We start from the raw sequence: 23,447 nt of genomic DNA, 5'->3' as shown, positions 1-23,447 counted from the left end.
ATGGAGGAATCAAAACAATGGTCCAGTTAAGAGCTTGGAAATTCTGGCTCTGCTCAGGTTGTAGAGTCTGACACAACTGAAGTGACTTAGCACACACACACACCCACCCACCTGTACCAGCTGAGACAGGAACAGTAGAATTTTAGGAGCTGACCTGGGGTTGGGAGTTGTTGGCTGGCCCAAACCTGAGACACAATTAGGCTATGACTGCCTTGAATTTTTGTAGATTCTTTCCATTTTTCTGAGATAGGTGTCTATTTTCTTTTTGATTTTGAATAACTATACCTGGACTCTTTCACACATATGTGAAGGATCAAGCAAGTTCAAGGTAAAATAGAGGCACAGACCCAGATAACCTTCAGAAAAGGTCTTTTTCTGCTTATTTTTCTCCCCTCTGCTGAAGGCTCCCTTCTGAAAGGGTTCCTCATCCTTTCCTATCTCTGCCCTCCCCTTCATCAATTTCTGCTTCTGAAAAGGATTTGACATTGGTCATTTATATTTCATAATGAATTTCAGCCAACATATTACTTCTTTCAGGAGTAATTTTCCCTTAGCCTCAGATACATGTGACTGTTGAACTCAGCTTGTATTGGCTTTGCCTCGGCTCCTATGTTCGTTGCAGCATGATAACAGCCTTGGGGGCTCTGCTGTAGATTTTACTGTGATACAACATGGAAGAACTTTTGGTTTCAGAAGGAGTTTTAATTCACTGATTTTCTTTGATCAAGCAAAACGTTATCCATACCAGGAAAAGGAGCCATGTTTGCAGGCAAATCAGGAAGCACACTATCAGAAACTGAATGTAAAAGCAGAGGAAGAATGAAGAGCAGAGAGAGGAGAATGGAGGGGAGAGAGAGGAAAAAGGAAGGAAAAGGAAGAGAAATAGAGAGCATCATTATCTCCTCCTGGCTGAGAACAAAGAATCCGAAGGACAATATGGACACATGGCGCCTGGAAGCATCAGCTTGATGGTATAAACAGGTGCCACAGAGAACCACACTGATTTTTTACAATTCTTTTCTCCTTTTCTTTGCTTTACAAATCTGCCTATGAAAAAGCAGCTTACCATCTTTCTCATTTCTTACTTTTTTTTTAACTCAAAATTTCCTTGCTTAAAACATACATACACAAAAGAAAAACAACACACACTCTATTTTAGGATTTTTCTGTCTTCCTGTCCTTGTTAGATACTTTTTTTTCCCCATTCTGCTCATGACCTAGTCTTTTTCTCTTTCTAATTGATTTCTTTGAAGATTTTAAAGGTCAAAGTTTATTACATTATTACCTTTAAAAATGTACATTAAAAAATAGAGCAAAGAATATTCTGAAGAATGAGCCAGGTGATGTACAAAACCCCAAAATTGTTTCTGTTTCTAATTACAAGGTCTAAAAGTTTGCTTTTGAACAGAGATAAAACTAACGGGAGAAAAGAAGATCATTGAAGCAAAGGGAAAGAAGTCTGAAGTATCCAAAAAGTATTATGTTTTCTTTTTTCTCTTTTTAACAGACTAAAATAATCTCTATAGCCCCTGAAACATAGTCGTTTTATATGTAGTTTATATATAGGATGTGTTGGAAATGATATATTAGCTTAAAAATGCTTTTCTTAAAAAACGGCTCCCCGGCTCCCAACTTACAATGTCAAACTGATGATGTAGTTGTAGGGGGAGTATGTAGCCTGAGGAAACTTAGCATCTGAGTTACAGGTTAAAATTAAAATTATGAAATAATGGCTTTCATTCAGCCTGATAGAGTATAAACTGTGATGGCAAAGATCCTATGAATACAAGTCACATGTCCTAATGCATTTGTCCAGTGAATAATTTCACCTTTCTGCTGTGTGCCACTGCTTTACAGGCTGAAAGAACTGGGGTGTCTTCCAGCAAACTGGATCCCCAGGGCTCCATCTGACTGTCACTCTCAGACTGAATTAGGGGTAACCTTTCCCTCTGCCCAGCACTGGAATCCAACACCGATTTTTTAAGATGCATGACTCAATCCTGTTATAGAGAGCGCAAGGGTAAAAACTGTGTAACAACAATAGCCATTTGCTGCTTGTTTCCCGTGTGCCAAGCGCAGTACGTGGTTCTTACTTCATCCTTCGCTGTCTTTAAGTCAGGTAAAACCGACATCTTTAGCCCCACTTCCGATCTGTGGAAGAGAAAGGTTCTTTCTTGTTTAGGCTCCAGGTTGATTTTTTCCCATTAGCGGGGCCTTTCCATGCTTTGGCAAAAATGGTTCTCATGATCAAGCTCACAGTGGGTACCTAGGGTTGGGGACTGTCATTTACTTTCCAGAGTTGGTCCCCAGCAAGGGTCCTCCTGCTTGGTGTCCTTTGGGCCAACAGAATCAGGCCAAGCTGGGATCAGAAGCCAAGGAAAGTTTTTATTTTTGGATCAGAAAATGGACAGATGCGAGATTGTGCTGTATAGCAGGGATCCCCAACCTTTTTTTGGCCCCATGGACTGGATTTTAGAAAGACGATGTTTCCTTGGCCTGGGGGTGGGGGTGGGTGGGATGGGTTCAGGATGATTCAAGCACATTACATTTATTATACACTCTATTTCTATTATTATTCTTTCAGCTCCACTAGATTATCAGGCATTAGATCCCAGAAGTTGGGGAACTTTGCTCCTTAGCACACGTTCTCCCCAACAAGCCATTAGCAGGCCTGCTTTATTGAAGTCTTACTATGGAGGAAAGAGGGCGGAGCTTTCATGAGTCTGGCGCAGGCATGTTGCGCAGGGTTTTGGGTCACAGTGCCAGAGCAGCGCTCCTGCATATGCCCTGAGCTGAGCTGTGGGCATGGCCATTTTGTACTAGGAACTGGTCTGAATGGCCAGTGTGAGGCCTCTGCACATGCCCCACTATGAGCAAATGAAACTATTTCCTTTGTCCAAGCACAAAGGGAAAAAAGGTTAGACTTTATTACCCAGATTCTATTTCTAATTCTTGGAAATTTTTCATTGGCTTTGCTGGTGACAGGAGGAGGGATGCTAGCTTGATCAGAGCTGAGTGGTAGAATCCTGGAAAGCAGGGGCAGGTGGCTGGCCTGAATCATGTATTTCCCCACCAATGTGGTCGACCTGCAGACAGTACCGTACAGTTTCTGTCTTATAGCAGTTGAGATTTCGACCTGGAAAACAAATACAGAGCAGAACAGTTATACCATTTTGTCATGCTGTGAGATAACTTGTGCATGAGTGGTCCCATTCACGGTCTCATTCTGAGCCACTCATTGACAAGTGCAGTGCCTGGAATGGTGGTAAGTGTGGGGTCTGAAGTGAGACACTTGGATTTGGACCTCTGCTTGACCACTTATGAAACACATGACCTTGGGCGGATCACTTCTCCGGGTCTGAGGAGTTTCCTCTACAAAATGAGGGTTAAACAAGACACATAATGTATGCAAAGTGCTTAATGTAGTGCCTGGCACTTGGTAAGCATTCAGGAAAAGTTGTTCATGATTATTATTCTGATCATCAGTCCAAGAGCCTTAAGTAGCATGTGCTACATGGACTAATGCTTCTGAATACAGATTATTAGCCTTGTTAATCATGTTGAAAATACACAATGTGCTGCATATTTTCTTTTTATAGATACACAATTTGTGATGGTTTTATTCTTTGTTTGTCTTTTCTTTCTTATACATGTTAATGATCTCTTAAAGTGTTAGCTGCTCAATCCTGTCCGACTCTGTGCAACCCCATAGACTATAGCCCACCATGCTCCTCTGTCCATGGAATTCTGTAAGCAAAAATACTGGCGAGGGTAGCCATTCACTTTTCCAGGGGATCTTCCAAACCCAGGAATCAAACCTGCATCTCCTGCTTTGCAGGTAGATTCTTTACCATCTGAGCCAATGTTCAGTTCAGTTCAGTTCAGTTGCTCAGTCATGTCCGACTCTTTGTGACCCCATGAATTGCAGCATGCCAGGCCTCCCTGTCCATCACCAACTCCCAGAGTTCACTCAAACTCACGTCCATTGAGTTGGTAATGCCATCCAGCCATCTCATCCTCTTCGCCCCTTCTCCTCCTGCCCCCAGTCCTTCCCAGCATCAGAGTCTTTTCCAATGAGTCAACTCTTCGCATGAGGTGGCCAAAGTACTGGAGTTTCAGCTTTAGCATCATTCCTTCCAAAGAACACCCAGGACTGATCTCCTTCAGAATAGACTGGTTGGATCTCCTTGCAGTCCAAGGGACTCTCAAGAATCTTCTCCAACACCACAGTTCAAAACCATCAGTTCTTCGGTGCTTAGCTTTCTTCACAGTCCAACTTTCACGTCCATATATGACCACAGGAAAAACCATAGCCTTGACTAGACAGACCTTTGTTGGCAAAGTAATGTCTCTGCTTTTCAATATGCTATCTAGGTTGGTCATAACTTTCCTTCCAAGGAGTAAGCAACTTTTAATTTCATGGCTGCAGTCACCATCTGCAGATATTTTGGAGCTCCCCCCAAAAATAAAGTCTGACACTGTTTCCACTGTTTCCCCATCTATTTGCCATGAAGTGATGGGACCAGATGTCATGATCTTAGTTTTCTGAATGTTGAGCTTTAAGCCAACTTTTTCACTCTCCTCTTTCACTTTTATCAAGAGGCTTTTGAGTTCCTCTTCACTTTCTGCCATAAGGGTGGTGTCATCTGCCTATCTGAGGTTATTGATATTTCTCATGGCAATCTTGATTCCAGTTTGTGCTTCTTCCAGCCCAGCATTTCTCATGATGTACTCTGCATAGAAGTTACATAAGCAGGGTGACAATATACAGCCTTGACGTACTCCTTTTCCTATTTGGAATCAGTCTGTTGTTCCATGTCCAGTTCTAACTATTGCTTCTTGACCTGCATATAGGTTTTACAAGAGGCAGGTCAGGTGGTCTGGTATTCCCATCTCTTTCAGAATCTTCCACAGTTTATTGTGATCCACACAGTCAAAGGCTTTGGCATAGTCAATGAAGCAGAAATAGATGTTTTTCTGGAACTCTCTTGCTTTTTCGATGATCCAGCAGATGTTGGCAATTTGATCTCTGGTTCCTCTGCCTTTTCTAAAACCAGCTTGAACATCAGGGAGTTCACGGTTCACATATTGCTGAAGCCTAGCTTGGAGAATTTTGAGCATTACTTTACTAGCATGTGAGATGAGTGCAATTGTGTAGTAGTTTGAGCATTCTTTGGCATTGCCTTTCTTTGGGATTGGAATGAAAACTGACCTTTTCCAGTTCTGTGGCCACTGCTGAGTTTTCCGAATTTGCTGGCATATTGAGCGTAGCACTTTCACAGGATCATCTTCAGGATTTGAAATAGCTCAACTGGAATTCCATCACTTCCACTAGCTTTGTTTGTAGTGATGCTTCCTAAGGCCCATTTGACTTCACATTCCAGGATGTCTGGCTCTAGGTGAGTGATCACACCATCATGATTATCTTGGTTGTGAAGATCTTTTTTGTACAGTTCTTCTGTGTATTCTTGTCACTTATTCTTAATAACTTCTGCTTCTGTTAGGTCCATACCATTTCTGTCCTTTATTGAGCCCATCTTTGCATGAAATGTTCCCTTGGTATCTCTAATTTCCTTGAAGAGATCTCTAGTCTTTCGCATTCTATTGTTTTCGTCTATTTCTTTGCATTGATCGCTGAGGAAGGCTTTCTTATCTCTCCTTGCTATTCTTTGGAATTCTGCATTCAGATGCCTATATCTTTCCTTTTCTCCTTTGCTTATTGCCTCTCTTCTTTTCATAGCTATTTGTAAGGCCTCCCCAGATAGCCATTTTGCTTTTTTGCATTTCTTTTCCAATTTCTTGATTTAAGGTCACCAGTTATATAAATTTACTTGTATAGCCATATACATATTACATGGTACAAACACATATATGTGGCATGATGCATAGCATGGTTCTAAGTGCGATTTATTAGATTTATTTACCACACTGTTTACAAGTTTTGTGCCCAAAAAAGAAATTAGTCAACTTATAATATTTTTTAATGAAATGTGTTTAATCAACAAAAATAATAGACAACTTGATAAATTTTCATATTCTAATACAAATTCATCTAGGCAGTTAAAAATAGTAAAGGTGACTAATGTCTTTCCTGGGCACAAAACTTGTAAACAATGTGGTAAATAAATCTAATAAATTGCACTTAGAAGCATGTTATGTATCTAACATTTCTTCAATTCAGTTCAGTTCAGTTCAGTTGCTCAATCATGTCCGACTCTTTGCAACCCCATAAATTGTAGCACGCCAGGCCTCCCTGTCTATCACCAACTCCCGGAGTTCACTCAAACTTATGTCCATCGAGTTGGTGATGCCATCCAGCCATATCATCCTCTGCCGTCCCCTTCTCCTCCTGCCCCCAATCCCTCCCAGCATCAGTCTTTTCCAATGAGTCAACTCTTCACATCAGGTGGCCAAAGTACTGGAGTTTCAGCTTTAGCATCAGTCTTTCCAAAGAACACCCAGGACTGATATCTTTTAAGATGGACTGGTTGGATCTCCTTGCAGTCCAAGGGACTCTCAAGAGTCTTCTCCAACACCACAGTTCAAAAGCATCAGTTCTTCGGCGCTCAGCTTTCTTCACAGTCCTACTCTCACAACCATACATGACCACTGGAAAAACCATAGCCTTGACTAGACAGACCTTTGTTGGCAAAGTAATGTCTCTGTTTTTGAATATGCTATCTAGGTTGGTCATAACTTTCCTTCCAAGGAGTAAGCAACTTTTAATTTCATGGCTGCAACATTTCTCAGGTAAAATAAATTGGTTATCCATTTTTGGTCTTATTCACATTGCAGGAAACCTATTTACCATTTACGTAGTTAATAAAATTACTTCTGAGGTCCTTCCATATCTAAAGCAGTGGCTTTCTCCTGAAAATTTGCCATTTTGATATCTGAGTGCTTTGAGTTAGTTAATTGAGAATTCTTCATCTTTTGAAGAGGCAGTTTAAACAAGATTTGTCACCATGGAGGGAAGAACTTTCTCTATATTCTGTTCATGATGAAGTTGGTCCCTTGGACATGGTATTATTTTCCTTTGAGAGATCATTTCCTGATAAAGGGAATTCAGTATTTCATAAATATCCTCTAGTTTTGTCAAAAATTGGTTTAATAATCTGTTTCATTTCCTGTGCCAAATACTAGTGTAAGACTCTTTTTTTCTTGACTATCATAGTTAATTCATGGACTGCTACATATAGCAGGTCGAACACTACGTCAGCGTGAGGTACAGCTTGGGTTTTTGAAAAAATTTTGTACCTATAGAAAAATTGAAAAAGTAATATAATCCTGATAATATTTATTAGACCCAATGATTACTTTAACATTTTGCTAGTTTTGCGCCTGCGCTCACACAAACGTCTGTGTCTCTTGATTTGGACTTGTCTGGGTTTTTCTCTCCTGATAAGAATCAAGCTAAACGTTTTTGGCAAGAGTGCAACACAGCAGAGGGTTGCAAAGCTTTTAGAGCTAGGTGATGAGATAGGAAGGTGACAATGTCCCCTTTTATAGCAGTATGAATGTGGGCAGAGTCATCCCTCAGATCAAGTGATATGGGGTGACTGTTTTATATTTGGGGATGGGTTTAGAGAGAGAGTCACTTAGGGATTTGGCTAATGAGAAGGGTCAAGACAGAAAGAGGTTGGCCCCAGGTGGTACATTTAAATACTTCAAAATTCTTGGGTCTAATATGTATAAATATCATCGGCTCATGAAACTTTCCTTCTCTTCCTAAATTTCCAAGGCAAAATCTATGATGCTGTCCCTAACATATCCATTCACAACTTCTAGGTTGACCTTCCAAAAACTTGTTTTTCCCTTCAAGGAAATTTTAAATTGTTGTTTTTATCAAGTTTGACTTAAATGAAAAGATTTATGGATTGGGCTAAGGGCAGGGGAGGGAATCACAAGCCCTAGGTCTTGTACTTACCAAAGTCAGCTCAAAACTTTGTTTTATGTTTCATTTTGAAGCCATGATTCTCTAGGGATGGAGGCAGGGGATTCTTAGAAGTAGAAGAGTTGAGAAGTTTTCCTTAAGTGGGCATCTGAAGAAACCATGCTTGCAGTCCTTCAAGAGGAGATGAAACAAATAAAGAGTTTGGGGTCAAATGCCTGAAGTCCTGGAGTCTGCAGGAAAGGCTGTAAATAATAGATTTTTCTCTTTAAAATAAAGATTGGAAAGTAAAAAGCAGAAAAATAAATGATAAATTTCAGAACATTTCCCAAAATTATTTACTTTGCTTTTTCTAAACTCTCTTGCCCTGGGGCTTATTACCTCTGTGGCAAAGATCTCAGAAAATTGATTAAAAAAAAATTAGTCTGACTCTATAAACAATAATGACAGACAGCTATCACATAAGTTCAGGGCGGATGGGAGGTCCTAGAGCCCATGCTGAAGCTCTGTCTTGAGTCCCTGGACCATATCATAGAACACAATGGCAGCTACTAGGACTTTTTTCCCACTGGGTGGTTCTGTGCTGGGCCATTGGCAAAACTGATGTGTTAAAAATCTGGCCACCTCTGGCTGTGCTCCAGGTCTTGCCATCTCCTCTCTCCTGATGGATATAACAGAAGCCGGAGAGCAAGAGAGTGACACCAGGGTGAATTCACCAGAAAGACTGAGTTTCCTACTTTCTGTTGTTATCAATGGCTTTTTGAAGGTTGGGGGTTAGTTTGTAGAAAAAGTGGCACATTGGCTGTGAATTAATTACTGATACAATTTCCATCTGCGTTTTCCATGGACAGGTGGCTCATATGTAAGTCCTAAGAATCTTCAGCCTCAAGGTGCCCTGGTGGGGTTGGCATGTTGTGAAATGAGCTACACATCCTCTAATACCATACTTATCAGCAGCTGTGATAAAGAAACATCTGCCCCCATGAAAAGTCAAGGGCAGAGGTCATCTGGCATTCCAAGGGAACTCTCCACAGCAGGGAGCCTTCTAATTGGCTGATATTGATCAGTAAATTGTGTCCCCACTGTGATTAATTCTAGCCACCCCCCAAACTCCCACAGCAGGAGCGTGATAGGTCAAGATTTGGGGCCTCTAAGCATCCCTTACAAATGGAGCTCAGGTCCTTAAGGATGCCAGTGAAAGACTGCGGCTTGTTAACTCTTCTCCTGGCTGCTAGTGCTAACCCAGGAAGCTGGTTTCATTCAGTTTCCTTGCTCTCACTAATAACGGCTTAATGGGATGCTAATGTGAGGAACAGAAGTTATCAGATGGCTTGTATGATTCATGATGGATTTATTACCATTCTGAGTTCCCTTGATGTTCAGTGCACCCTTTCCCCATCCATCCCTGTTATTGGCCTTAGCAAATGGTTTCATAATTAATTAATTTTTTTGTTCCTGGTGGGGGTTAAATTATTTTTGCCCTGCTGCCTTTTCTCCATATCTAATTCCCAGTGGATGATTCTTCTCTGTGTGCCTACCAAAAATGGAATATACTAACTAACATCTGTTCTCTCCATGGTCCCCTCTCTTTCCCACCTTTCCTGCCAGCTAATGCCTATTAATCTTTCTACAACAGTGGTTCTCAACTTTGACTCTTCACTGAAATTACCAGGGAGAGAGAGCTTTTAAAATACTTTTGCCTGAATACCTTTCCTAGAGATTCTGTTTTGACTGGTCTGGGGTACTTCTTCGGTAACAGGAGTTTGAAAAGCTCCCCAGATGATTCTAATGTGCAGTCAAGGTTGAGAACCATTGGAGCAGACTCTAAATTTATCTTAACTGCTACATGTCCCATGGTGCTTTTTCCTATCTCCCAGTAGACATGACCTCTCATTCCTTAGAATCCATGTATCTCTTTGTATATGTCCTTGGAACTCAGAGTGCTTTGTATATTTCCATTGGCAGTTTACCTATTTGTGAACTTGTCTTATTGCCACTATTAGACTCTGAGCTTACTGTGGTATTGTGAGTAATGCCTGAGCTGTCTTCGCGCCCTTGTGGTGCCTTGCACCTACCTGGGACTCAGTAAATGATTATTGACCTGAGTTTTACCAATAACCATACCCTGTGGGGGGCTTCCCTGTTGGTTCGGACAGTAAAGAATTCACCTGTAATGCAGGAGACCCAGGTTCGCTCCCTGGGTCAGGAAGATCCCCTGGAGAAGGGAAGGCTACCCACTCCAGTATTCTTGCCTGGAGAATTTCATGGACAGAGGAGCCTGGTGAGCTACAATCCATGGGGTCACAAAGAGTCATACATGGCTGAACAACTAACACTTTCACTTTCACACACTATGGGAAGTTGCTCTCTAGCCCCCAGTCTCAATTACATCTCAGGCACTGTGAGTATATTTTATTTTATGATCTTTAAGGTAGATTTTGCCTGCTAGTGCAACCCTGCTGCCTTCTACCATCCCTTCTCACCAGGGCGACTACCTGACCTGGTTTGCTGGGGACAGTCACTGTTTACACCTTTTGTCCCAGCATCATTATGTATAGTACCTCCTTTCGCTCTCAAAGGTGTTCCAGTTTGGATGGCAGATTATATGGTTCTTCTCCTCATCCCCCTTCTCTTCCAGCTCACTTTCCTTAAGTTACCCAAGAAAAGGCAAGCTTCTTTAGGGCTCAGACCTTCTTGATGTGGTAAGCTTAACTAAGCTTCAGAAAGGCTTGTACTAATAATTCCATACATAAAATTCCATGTCAAATTCCATGTCTAAAAAATTATAAAACAGATGAAACACCTACAGCATTAGGAGTCAGGCTAGTGGTTTTCTCTGGAGTTTTCCAGTATGCAGGATGGAGTACACAGGGGCACTTTGAGGATGCTGGAAACACTGTTTTCTTCATCCAAGTATTGGTTACATACCCTGTGTTCATTTTGTGAAAATTCTTCACATTGTAACACTTAGACTTCTTTTCTGTATGTATATTGCTGCTGCTGCTGCTGCTGAGTTGCTTCAGTCGTGTCTGACTCTGTGCGACCCCATAGCCTACCAGGCTACCCTGTCCCTAGGATTCTCCAGCCAAGAACACTGGAGTGGGTTGCCTATACACCCATAAAAAGTGTTTCTAAAGGGAGGGCTAAATTATAATCAGCACAGATGCAAAAGTCAACACTTATCCTTATCAATTAATATGATCACCCTGATTGATGAATTCTTGTTCAGTTCAGTTCAGTCGTTCAGTCATGTCGGACTCTTTGCGACCCCATGAATTGCAGCACTCCAGGCTTCCCCATCCATCACCAACTCCCAGAGTTCACCCAAACTCATGTCCATCGGGTCGGTGATGCCATCCAGCCATCTCATCCTCTGTCGTCCCCTTCTCCTCTTACCCCCAATCCCTCCCAGCATCAGAGGCTTTTCCAATGAGTCAACTCTTTGCATGAGGTGGCCAAAGTATTGGAGTTTCAGCTTTAGCATCATTCCTTCCAAAGAATATCCAGGACTGATATCTTTTAAGATGGACTGGTTGGATCTCTTTGCAGTCCAATGGACTCTCAAGAGTCTTCGCCAACACCACAGTTCAAAAGCATCAGTTCTTCGGTGCTCGGCTTTCTTCACAGTCCAACTTTCACATCCATACATGACCACTGGAAAACCATAGCCTTGACTAGATGGACCTTTGTTAGCAAAGTAATGTCTCTGCTTTTGAATATGCTATCTAGGTTGGTCATAACTTTCCTTCCAAGGAGTAAGTGTCTTTTAATTTCATGGCTGCAGTCACCATCTGCAGTGATTTTGGAGCCCCCCCAAATAAAGTCTGACACTGTTTCCACTGTTTCCCCATCTATTTCCCATGAAGTGATGGGACCAGATGTCATGATCTTAGTTTTCTGAATGTTGAGCTTTAGGCCAACTTTTTCACTCTCCTCTTTCACTTTCATCAAGAGGCTTTTGAGTTCCTCTTCACTTTCTGCCCTAAGGGTGGTGTCATCTGCCTATCTGAGGTTATTGATATTTCTCCCGGCAATCTTGATTCCAGCTTGTTTCTTCCAGTCCAGCGTTTCTCATGATGTACTCTGAATATAAGTTAAATAAGCAGGGTGACAATATACAGTCTAGATATACTTCTTTCCCTATTTGGAATCAGTCTGTTGTTCCATGTCCAGTTCTAACTGTTGCTTCTTGACCTGCATACAGGTTTCTCAAGAGGCAGGTTAGGTGGTCTGGTATTCCCATCTCTTTCAGAATTCTTATTAGGCATGAGAAAAGTATTGCAATGGACAGGGCATGTAAAAATCTATTGTTTATCTTCTTGTGGCATATGTTATTATTGTTTTGTTAAGAAAATGTTGCTATTGACAGCAATATATGTTGTCAATCACCAAATACGGTGCAGTCTTGTTATATAATTCTTCTGGTGACTCTATGACCTAGGTGGCTGTTTTCTCATGTTGCAGATGAGAAAGTTGTTACAGAACTGGTGAAAAGGTAGGCTGAGTTTCCATACAGGCTGAATTTATGCCTAGTAGGTTGAAAAATTAGCTGTTTTTTCAGCTGTCTCAAAGACAGAAGCAGATTAATTGTATGGTTGATGTTATTGATTGGGCAGAAATCAGAGAATTTAAACAAAATAAAATTAAAATACATCTAGAAAATAAACAATTTCTTGAACTTAAAGAGAAAATCCCAGAGAGTTCGTAGCTCAATAGCAATTAAGACTGATAGTTTTGAGTTTCCAGAAAACATTATAACAATCCAGGTCTTAGTGAGGGTTTTAGTTTCAAATCGAGAGAATCCTCTGAAGGTTCAGTGAGAACCCTGCCCGTGTTTAAGTCCTCTCCGAGCCCAGAACAGAGGTTTGTCAGGTTGGAAGCATCTCATAGATTACTTAATGACCATCATTGTCACCTCTTCATTCTACCCCTATAAACATGATCAGGAAATAAATGTCTTCCCTTTTTAGGTGTAGCTAACGTAGGGAAATGAAGTGAATTAATTTTCACTATTACAGATGATAAATACACCTTGTGGTGAAATAAATAATATAATATATAATAATGGACTAAAAAATATGGCTCCAAACTCACAAAGCTGTATCAAAACAGAAACTGTCCAAAGCAGAAAAGTCAGAGAGCTATGTATTTGAACAAAAATAAAGCAGTGAAGTCCTGTGGGCCTCATGCACTGTGCCAAAGTGAGTTTTAGCTATTCATGCTGTGTTAACTGCTGATGAAATGTCATTGAGCTTAAAATAAAATAAGTCTGTAGTCCCAGATAACACTTTACAAGATCAAATAATGTTAGGCCACTATAGCCAGTTATATGAAGAAATAACTCATGGCAATGTACCAATATGTCAGGATTTTTCACAGGAGGCAATATGAAAACTAGCTGGATGGTGTCAGGCTTGTTTAAAAGCTCATTTGCTCCCCTTAGTCACTGTCCTTTCACCTTTACATGTCGTATATCCTGGTCTCTTGTCGATGTAGTTGTCAAAGCACCAGCTTAATAGTGCTGGTCCCTCAACAGAGACACGTTAAATGTAAAGATGGCAAAGCTCCCTGCCAAAAGGGAAATGCAAAGAAGTGGAGCCAGCTGAAGTCATGAGATATCAGGTGACAATGAGACTGTGTCATTTCATAACACATTTCCCTGAGGTCCCAATGAACTTTACATAGAGGGTTTTTTTTTTTTTTTTCTGTTTTATTATTTTGACATCCTGAGGGACAAAAAAGGTTGAAGAAAGACATTTCCATGCTACAGAAATAGAAACTTGGGTTCAGAGGAGTAGAATGAATTGCTCTAGATCACTTTAGTTTTCGGGATTTCCTGGTTTCTGTAAACAACCATCAGTCTGCCTGCACCTCTCAGACACATCAAGACTCCATAGATATTCTTGCATTTGGAGGAGCAGATTTAATGTCTGTGATGGGAGAGGGGGTATATAAGGTGAATGAGAAATTTCATAGCTTCCTGCCTCCTGAAGTGACCACAACACCAGTCATCTACAAAATCCCTTCCTGGTTCAGTGCAGCAACTGTTTGTTTAATTAAACTCAACCTGTAGGGACTTCTCTTCCACTCCTGATTTTGCCCATCTATAAGATCCAGTGAATGCTCCCAAGTCGTAGGAGCCCAGCAAGAAGACTACACGCTCTCTCTGAACAGTTATTTCCTGGAGAGTTTCATCTTTCCTTTGGGAACTTCTACATGTTTGTGATAATGGGAGATTCGTCTGCAGTAGATGGGGTTTGCCAGTTCTAGGAAACAGGACAGGGTAGAAGCATTGCAGCTCCCCACTTCTGAATGGGCTCAGTGAGGGGACATCTCAGATGTTGGTTCAGCCTCCTGTCTCTAGGTTTTTTTTTTCTTTTGCCAAGGTTTTTATAATTTGATTTTTAATATTGAAATCTTCAGAAGACTTTTTTTTTTTAAATCTTTAGCAGGGATATATGGTGAGTCTAAATTTTTCTCTCTCTAAATTTCAGTATCACTTAAAAAATATCCATTCTCCATTGCTTTGTGAGAAAAATATAGTAAAAGGAGGCCTGCTTTGGGAAGTCAAAAATCTGGGCTCCAGTCCACATTTATCTTCACTGTATGATGTTGGGCAAGTCATTTAATTTCTGAGTATCAATTGCTTCATAAAGAAAATAAGCATAAGAATAATTCTTGCTTCACTGCATGGTTTTGAAGCATAAATGGTAATGCAGGTGGAAAGCTTTGTAAACTATAGAGCCATCTATAAAAGTGACACTAAGTGTGACAGAATCTGTCCCCAGGGTGTTTGATCCTTTCCTTTGGTTTATAGTTTTACATTTATATCAAAACTCAAGTTATAATTGCTGATTCTTCACATCTATATTCTGATATCCAACAAGACTGATCCCTAAGAATACATTTTGCTAATTATTCTTGTTTAGAGTTTTGGTCCCTTGTTACAAGATAGGCACCAAGCTTAACAGTTAGTCCACACTAATTCTAATGACTTCCCAGAAGGGTCCTGTTGTATTCTTGGCTAGAATTATTTTAATAATTTGAAAAGCCATGACACCTTTATGTTAAAAATTTTCCATTTAATATAAATGTAATTCTTCCTATTAATTATTCAAATTGTATCTCTCAATCAAAGTTTTAACAGTTTTAATACATTTCACATTGAGTTAGTAGGTCTTTTATTTTTTGCTCTTTGAAAAGCTTTTCTTTTCCATTTTATGGTATATTTGGTTGTTGTCAGTATATTGGAGTATTATTGCTTTTTAGGTATTTATCCTACTCCAAGTCATTTTATAAGCCTTTGTTAATGAAGAAAGCTTTTAGTTAATTCATTTTGCTTTTTCAGATGTATGCTTATGTGATTTTTGAGTACTTTATTTAGTATCTTAGTTCAGAAAATTTATTCTTTTTGTTTCAAGACTCACTGCCTTAGACAGAGAATATAAGGTGATAAAAATATTAAAGGACATCTTTATATTTATTTCTGATTTGAATATTTCCAGTGTTTACTCATTAAATATACACTTTATTTATTTTAAGCCAAGAGCACCTTTATCAGATTTAAAGGGCATCCTAATTCTATTTAAATGTTTACTCCATTATTAGGAAAAGATATTGATTTTATCAAATGTGGTGTCTATGAAATTATCACATGGGTTAATTATTGTTGAATCAGTGAATACTCAGTGGATTCTTTTTTTCCTTGGAAATCAATCTGTTATCAGCTGACTGGCTCTGCTAACAATGACAAATGTAAAAATGGTATCTTCATGAGTTTGAACATACTAGGGCCAAACTCAGTTCACAAGAAAGTGGGCCAATGCAGAAGCAAGGGTTGTGGGAGAGAACCCCCCTGAACCTGTCTCCTTGGGCACATTCTCTAAAGTCGGTAGCTCTGGACAGTTTTCTAAATTGACATCAGTGTTGTTAACACTATGGAAAAACCACGTTAGAGGAGGCAGTATGGAGTACAGTAAAGGAGTTGAGGACATGCCCCCTCAACATGTGATGCTTCAGTGTATTAATCACTTTGTTTTAAAGGTGCTTAAAAAACAGCAGATGCAAGGATGGCACTTGGATGTTCCTTTTTCTTCCTAAAAGCAGGAAATAACATTCCCACATGAAAGGTGCCCTGCCTGTACCAGGAGAAAGAAACATTCTTATCACTGGAGGTGGGGAATCGAGGCTGAGAAAAATCTGTACCAACAAAAAACTTGTTCAGCAGCTCATCCTCCATTAGTCACCCCTTATGTTTTAGCTACTTTTCCAAAAGTGCTACTCTTTGTTCCACCTGGTAGAGAAGCACTTTGGTTTAGTTACTTCTTTTGCTCTTCATTTTTCATTTTTCTTGTGAGGACACTCATTTATATGTGAATAAAATGTATCTACTTTTCTCCTGTGAATTTGTTTTTCAGTCCCAGGTGGAGACTGCAGGAAGGTAGAGGAAATTTTACTTTCCCTACAATGGGAGTGAAAATCAGTGGCCTGCTCATGAAACGTGCAGTTGGAAGGTTGTCCAAGCTGGTGCCGTTCGTGTGTGTGCCTCTCTCTCCAGCCAAAGGTTCAGGCCCAGCTCCCTCGATGGCACCCCCCCACCCCCCGCCCTCCCTGCCACGCCTCACTGGCTCATACTCAGCAAGCTCCGGCCTCTGGGTTTAAGACTGAGAGTAGAATTTCAATGCCATGAGTCTTACATTTTTAAATGCCAAGCTTAAAAATAGCCTCCAAAATGTAGACAAATGAACTGCTAACATCAATGTCTATACCAGGTTCTTGCTGGCACTCTGGCCACTTGTATGACCTTTCAGCATAGCATTTGAGAAAAATGAGCAGTGCTTTCCTCTTCCCCTGGCAGCTCAGAATAGCTCTGTTTCCTTTCCTATAAACAAGTCGTATCTCTGGGAATTTCTAAAGCCGAATATTGTCTGCTCAGAAGCTGTGACTCACGCTCTTTCCTGGCAGTCCTGACAAATTCATGAACGCCTCTTGAGGAAAGAATCCCAGACAAAGAGTGGTCACAGAAAAGCCTCAGATTCCTGCCTGTCAAACCCAGGAAGCTGGGAGACAAAAGAAAATACCAGCAAGAATCGCTAGTCACAGCATCCCCTTCTACTTGGCTCAGCTCATGTTCAGGACAGTTGGAGCAGAGAGGGGAAGCCCGCTTGGAAACTTGTCCTGTTTGTCTTTAGGTCATCATCTAGCCAGGCCCCTCTGTTTAGGAATTTACCTAGCTCAACTTCCTCCTGATTCTGGATGTACGAGTTCTCTGAGGGGGTACTCCCCAGGGAAATTACCAGGAGGTCACACACACTGGCTGGTGGGGCTTCCTCACCGCTTTTATCAGGAACTCTGTGCCCCACCAAGCCTTCTTTCTGCGCTTCTCTTCCCAGTACTTTCTCCCCGCCTCCACTCCTGGTCCTGTCTCTCTGTTTTTTTCTGTTCCTCTTTAGCGCCACATCATTTTCCTCATGCTAATTTGTCAAGAAACAAGGGGAAAAAATATTTATCCTACCTCTCTCATCTCAACAACATAAAAATCTGTATGTGTGTGTGTGTGTGTGTGTGTGAGATACTTATGTAAACAATAACGCAAAGACATTGGTTGAAAAGTCCGCATGATTAAAATTGAAAAAGCTCTGGCTTCATGCTAATGAAGGGACAAAGGATTGATCTGCTTATGGCTCAGCAAATGCCCTGTGGTGGAAGATTTAATCCCAGCTGACCCACAGCACGGTCTGAAATCAGACTCACTATATCCAGAACACAGAAAGTCTGAAATATCCATAACTATGTGATCTGTGAGATAATAACACTTACCATACATACAAGGTGACGTAGGAGTCCGACATGGCGGTAAATACTTCACATGCGTTTGCTCAATTGCCAAACCTAACAGCTATTAGTATTACAGTAAGGAAGCAGTACTGGAGAAATTAAATTATTCAAGATTCTTTAAAAAGTCATGGCAAGACTGGAACTTAGCCATATATCTATTTGGAAACCAGAGTCTGGTTCTTAGTCAATGTGCCATAGAGGTACCCTGAGAGATGAATATGGGATGGGAAAGAAGAGAGAGAGAGAGAGAGAGAGAGAGAGAGAGAGAGAGAATGAAAAAGAAGACAATGCCATTCTCCCAAATCATCCCACCCTCGCCCTCTCCCAAAGTCCAAAAGACTGTTCTGTACATCTGTGTCTCTTTTGCTGTCTTGCGTACAGGCAAAACCAATACAATATTGTAAAGTAATTAGCCTCCAATTAAAATAAATAAATTTAAATTTAAAAAAATAAAAAAGCTCAAAAAAAAAAAAAAAGAAAAAGAAGACAAGCATGACTAGGCATATGATACTGTGATTTATAATAAGAAATATATACTCTTCCTCCCAGTTTCTTGCACAGAGCTCTTAAAACTCTCAAAATTTTTAATCAATGAGAATGATAAAGGTGCCTTTTGTTATATTAGTGAGGTGACTTGTGAACTACACCTAAGGATGGGGGCTGGCTGCCAGTGGAACCAACTGTGTGATTACAGGGTGGAACTTTGTTTCCCCACCTCCTACTCCCCACCTCCACAGAGATGGAAAGGGACTAGAGATTGAGTTCAATCAACAGTGGTTAATGATTTAATCAATCACGTCTATGAAATGAGGGGTAGTGGGGGTTCAGAGAGCTTCCAGGCTGGTGAATGCAATGGGGGTTCAGCAAGAGTGTGGCGGGGAGAGGGCGTGGAGTCTCTGCACCCTTTCCTCCTACCTTGCCCTTGTGCATCTCTTCTATCTGGCTGTTCCTGAGTTGTATCTTTTTGTAGTAAACTGATAATCTAAGTAAATAAAATGTTCCTCCGAGTTCTATGAGCGACTCTCGCAAATTTATCGAACCTAAGGAGTGGGTATTGGGATCTCCAGTCTAGAGCATGGATGACAACTTGGACTTACAAATGGGGTCTGAAGTGGGGGGTGGGGAGCAGACTTGTAGGTCTGAGCTGTTCACCTGTAAGATATGATACTATCTCCCTGTACTAGGGATAGCATTGAGCTGAAGTGTAGAATGTTCAACTGGTGTCAGAGTATTACTGAATGGTGTGGGAAAAACCTACAGACACTGGAATTGGTAACCAGAATTATAGTAACTATTGCAGTAATATGATTTACTAATTTCATTTTTTCCTCAGCTCTTTAGTGTGAACAACTTATCCAAATCTGCCTGGGAAGTTCCCAATTTTAACTCTGGAACTCTGGCATCCTAGGAACTCTCTCTGTCTTGGACAAACCAAAACAATTAGTGAATCCATTGGCTGCCATCTAGAAGATTTCTGCTGCAGATCACAGGGATTATTAGAAGACAAAGGCAACCCATTTATGACTTGAAAGAACTGAGTTATTCTAATCCATGTCACAAGGAGTACTGTGTATATCCTGTCTCTATACCTCTCACAGAGACCACATAATTTGGGACATATAAAAGGCATGGAGTCTCAAAGAGTCAGACACAACTGAGTGACTGAACTGAACTGAACTGAACTGAAAAGGCATGGAATAGTTGTTGACTTGACACATAAAGAGCATGGTAGTTTATGTGTCAACAGTTTGTGGGATGGACACAGTTGCAAATAATATGATTTTAGGTAAAGCCAAATTCATGAATAGCGAAATTTTAAATATAAAATCTTTGTTTTCTATATAAATGGGCAAGTTTTTTTGCATAATACTAAATCATATATCTATTTTTGTGTGTGTCTGAAACTACCGGTATTCACTTTTTATAATAATGGTGCTCGTGAAAGATACTATGAAAAAATAATTTTTTTATAAATCATATGTTTAGTGCCTTGGGCTTCCCTGGTGGCTCAGATGGTAAAGAATCTGCCTGCCAGTGCAGGAAACCCAGGTTCAATCCCTGGGTAGGGAAGATGCCCTGGAGGAGGAAATGGCAACCTATTCCAGTATTCTTGCCTGGAAAATCCCAAGGACCCTGGCGGGCTACAGTCCATGGGGTTGCAAAGAGTTGGACATGACTGAGTGAGTAGCATAATGCATTAGGGAGGCTCTTTGAGAGAATCAATATAGCCCCTCATCTGATTGGTTTTGTAAATGTCAGTTTTAGATATATAGTTATTATACTAATTGAAAGTAGATAATACCTACACTAAAACACTTGGGGAAAAATAAACTTCAAGAGTGCTATTAAACTTGAAGTTCTGGTTCTATGCTGATATGGGCTTAATCTTCAACAAGACAGTTTTCCCTTTCTCTGGAGATAGAATTAACTTCCTTTTCTCCTGTGGCTCTCTGTGACCCCAATCTAAAAACTCCCTTTTCTGATACTTGCTTCCTCTTACCTTGCCAAGTTTTTTCAGCACCTTGTCCTTCTGATATAATGTGTCTGGGTCTTGTCTTGTACAACTTTCTAAGAACACCAGGAAGAGGCAACAGATCACAGTCGTGAGGAGTACTGAAAGGAGATTTACCACTTTGGGGGTAACCAAAGCCGTATCACTTACAAGCAAACCCCAAACTGTGGTCAACTTGTAGTTCAGTTCAGCTCAACTTAGCTCTCTCTTCAGTTTTCAAAAGGATCTTTGTTCTTCCAATCTGGAAGACCTCAGACACCCTCCATAACTGAAGAAACATGGTTTCCAGGGTCATCAATTAAAATGAAAAATCTAGGCGAACCCCTCTCCTCCTCCCAGTTTCTTAGAAGCAAAAGAAAGATCTGGGGGCCTCTTGTGTACTGTAGCTGCTGCCTAGGGTGTGAGCACCTGCTGGTCTCTCTTGAAGATCCTTCCTTGGTTCCCTCTCCCAAATGTTCTTATTGTTGTTTTCAAGTCCTTGATTGGGCTTGACCTAGGCTGGGGAAGTTATCTTTCTTTTTCACTTCTTCTTTAGGTGAAAAACGAGGCTGACATATTTATGGATTTTTGTTACTTGTTTAATAAATGGCACCCTGGGACGCAATTCTAGGAAAATGACACTTTAAGGAATAATGTCTCCAAAGGTGGTGACTGGGCAGAATTAACACTGTGGTGAGAAATATTCCACACTATGCATTTCCAGCAGACTGGCAGTGGTCAGAAATGCTCCTCTTGATTCTGTCTGCAGTGGTGTATACGTGTCAGTAAAATGCCTCTCACGGACATTTACAGGACTTCAGGACTAGGAGAGAAACGCTTTTCCCCTCCACTCTTTATGTTAGTTTGTCATTTCAAATGGAAGCAGCAGGGTTGAAACATGCCAGAGAGCTTGTCATACTTCCTCCAGAATCTGAAATACTTTTCTGAAGAATGATTCCCTCCACTCTTTAAAAAAAAAAAAATTAATTAATTTGTTTATTTTGGGCTGTGCTGGGTCTTTGTTTCTTCACGGGCTTTTCTCTAGTTGCGGCAAGCCGGACTCTACTCTTCATTGTGGTGTGTGGGTTTCTCCTTGCAGTGACTTCTCTTGTTGCAGAACAGGGGCATTAGATCAAAGGCTTAGCAATTATGGCACATGGGCTTAGTTGCCCCTTGGCATGTGGGATCTTCCTAGAGCAGGGATTGAACCCATGTCCTTGCATTGGCAGGTGGAATCTTATCCACTGTACCCCCAGGGAAGTGTTCCCTCCGCTCTTTTAAATGATACTCTATTTCTCTTGAGAGGCAGAAAATAATGACTTTATTTTATAGGGTGGTGGGCTTCCATTGTGGCTCAGCTGGTAAAGGATCTGCCTGCAATGTTGGAGACTTGGTTTCAATCACTGGGTTGGGAAGATCCCCAGGAGAAGGGAAAGGCTACCCACTCCAGTATTCTGGCCTGGAGAATTCCATGGACTCTATAGTCCATGGGGTCGCAGAGTCAGATACAACTGAACTACTTTCACTGGAGGAAGTAGGAGTCTTCCTGATGTAGTTATATAATTTCCTTATATTTTAGAGATGGGGAAACTAAGGTCCAGGGAGATAAAGGAAGTCATCTTTCATCTCACAGTGAGTTTGCATGTTATCAGTCAGGCCAAATCTCAGTTTCCTCTTCCAGTGCCCAGAAATAATTCCCTGGGAATAATCTCAAGAGAATGTGTTTCAAAACCTGGAACCCAATGCCTCAGCCCCTCCTTTTTCCTTTTTCTCATTCCTCACCTGTGCTTTGTTCAGTAATGGGCCTGCTGTAGCTGGTTCAACAGGCGGCCCATGGGCTCCTTAGAGAGAATTAGTCTTGGGCTCCTGCCTCAAGGGCCCTGATTCATTTCTAGCCATGATTGCATCATTGTGCATGTGTGTCTCTGGGTGAGAGATGTGGGTGTTTCTCCAGTCATATGAAAGGGTTTGCCACAGCTCTCCACCCTCCCCTCCCCGCTCTGCTTTCTATCATATTCCATCAGCTATGGCTAAATAATAAAATCAAGAAGGAGGCAGCCATGCGGAACTTCATACAGACAAGAGGTCTGGTCCTCTTAAAGATTATACATGCTGCCATAGGAAACATTAAGAATTAAAATCATGATTATATTCGGTGTTTGCTTTACGATCCTTGCTAGCATTTTGAGTCAGTGAATAAAGTGAGGTTGCTGTTTTAATTGGCTCCTTGCAAAAGCGGTTGGGCAGGGTACTCAGGCTTTTTGGGGAAGTGTATGGACATCTCAAGATAAAAGGTTTTATATGAGGGAAAGGTTATTGCTATTATTTTGAACTTTCAGAGTGATTTCCTTTTTGCATATTTATGATATTAATATAACTTTAATAGAAGGCTTAATGTGCAAGTTGCTAAGCACATTGCCCAATGGAAAAAATTAATGATACAACTACTGCAATGATAAAGCAGTTTTCAACTACACTTAATTATCTCTCTTTCTTTAAGTGCAATCGAAAGAATTGATGAAATCTTAAAAGTATGCTGGAAAAGCTTCTAGAATGAAAAAGTTTAATTTTAAGATTTATGTTTTAAGTAAAGACCAGGTAATATTCTCTCTGTTTAAAAAACAAATTAGGTGAGATTTAAAAGTTTCATAATTGTGTGATATGTATTACTATCAGAGAAATCAGATGTTGAAATGGACAAGATGGAAAACTAAAGTGCATATATTCTTAAAAGAGGGTGAAAGAGGCAGGGAGTGTGGGAGTCTGTAGTGAAATAAATCTGACATTGACCTAAACCTATTTTAGCACTAGACTTTGGTGTAATTATGCATAACTTGAGTAAAGAAAGTTTGGGCACCATTTGTTCTTTAATAGTTGAAACTGTGGCTTTGGGCTTGTAGATCATGTTTTATTTATTCTTAAGAAACTAGATATGGTCCACTGTGTCTGTGGATGGAAGTTTTATTGCAAAAACTGTTTACTGTCATGTAAATCTGTTTCATACAACCATGTGAGTTAGTTCAGCTACATATTTACAACCTCTAGCTTTTGCTGGGTCCTTATTGCAGCCATAATCCTATGTTTCCTTTCCTGTTCATTCTGAACAGCCTAGCTCATGACATAACTTACTGAAAGTGAAAGTGCTAGTCACTCAGTCATGTCCAACTCTTTGCAACCCCATGGACTGTAGCCTGCCTCCTCTGTCTATGGAATTCTCCAGGCAAGAAT

The 23,447-nt window shown here is 40.6% G+C and overlaps 1 long non-coding RNA gene across 2 annotated transcripts in view; it reads right to left on the bottom strand.

Annotated features, from left to right (window-relative positions):
• Positions 1 to 2,365: 2,365 nt before the first annotated feature.
• The window catches only part of LOC105610397 (uncharacterized), a 35,472-nt gene continuing 14,390 nt past the window's right edge, over positions 2,366 to 23,447 (bottom strand). Inside the window, exons 2-3 of one of the 2 annotated variants that reach the window (XR_006058815.2) lie at positions 7,928 to 8,136; positions 2,366 to 3,136 (exon numbers count right to left, since the gene is read on the bottom strand). This is a non-coding gene — a long non-coding RNA (uncharacterized LOC105610397). The remainder of the gene's footprint in view (positions 3,137 to 7,927; positions 8,137 to 23,447) is intronic. The other variant, XR_001032954.5, reaches the window with a different exon arrangement.

Source organism: Ovis aries, chromosome 2 (genome assembly GCF_016772045.2).
Source record: "Ovis aries strain OAR_USU_Benz2616 breed Rambouillet chromosome 2, ARS-UI_Ramb_v3.0, whole genome shotgun sequence".
Taxonomy (NCBI): domain Eukaryota; kingdom Metazoa; phylum Chordata; class Mammalia; order Artiodactyla; family Bovidae; genus Ovis; species Ovis aries.
This window is presented reverse-complemented; position numbering and strand designations above follow the sequence as displayed.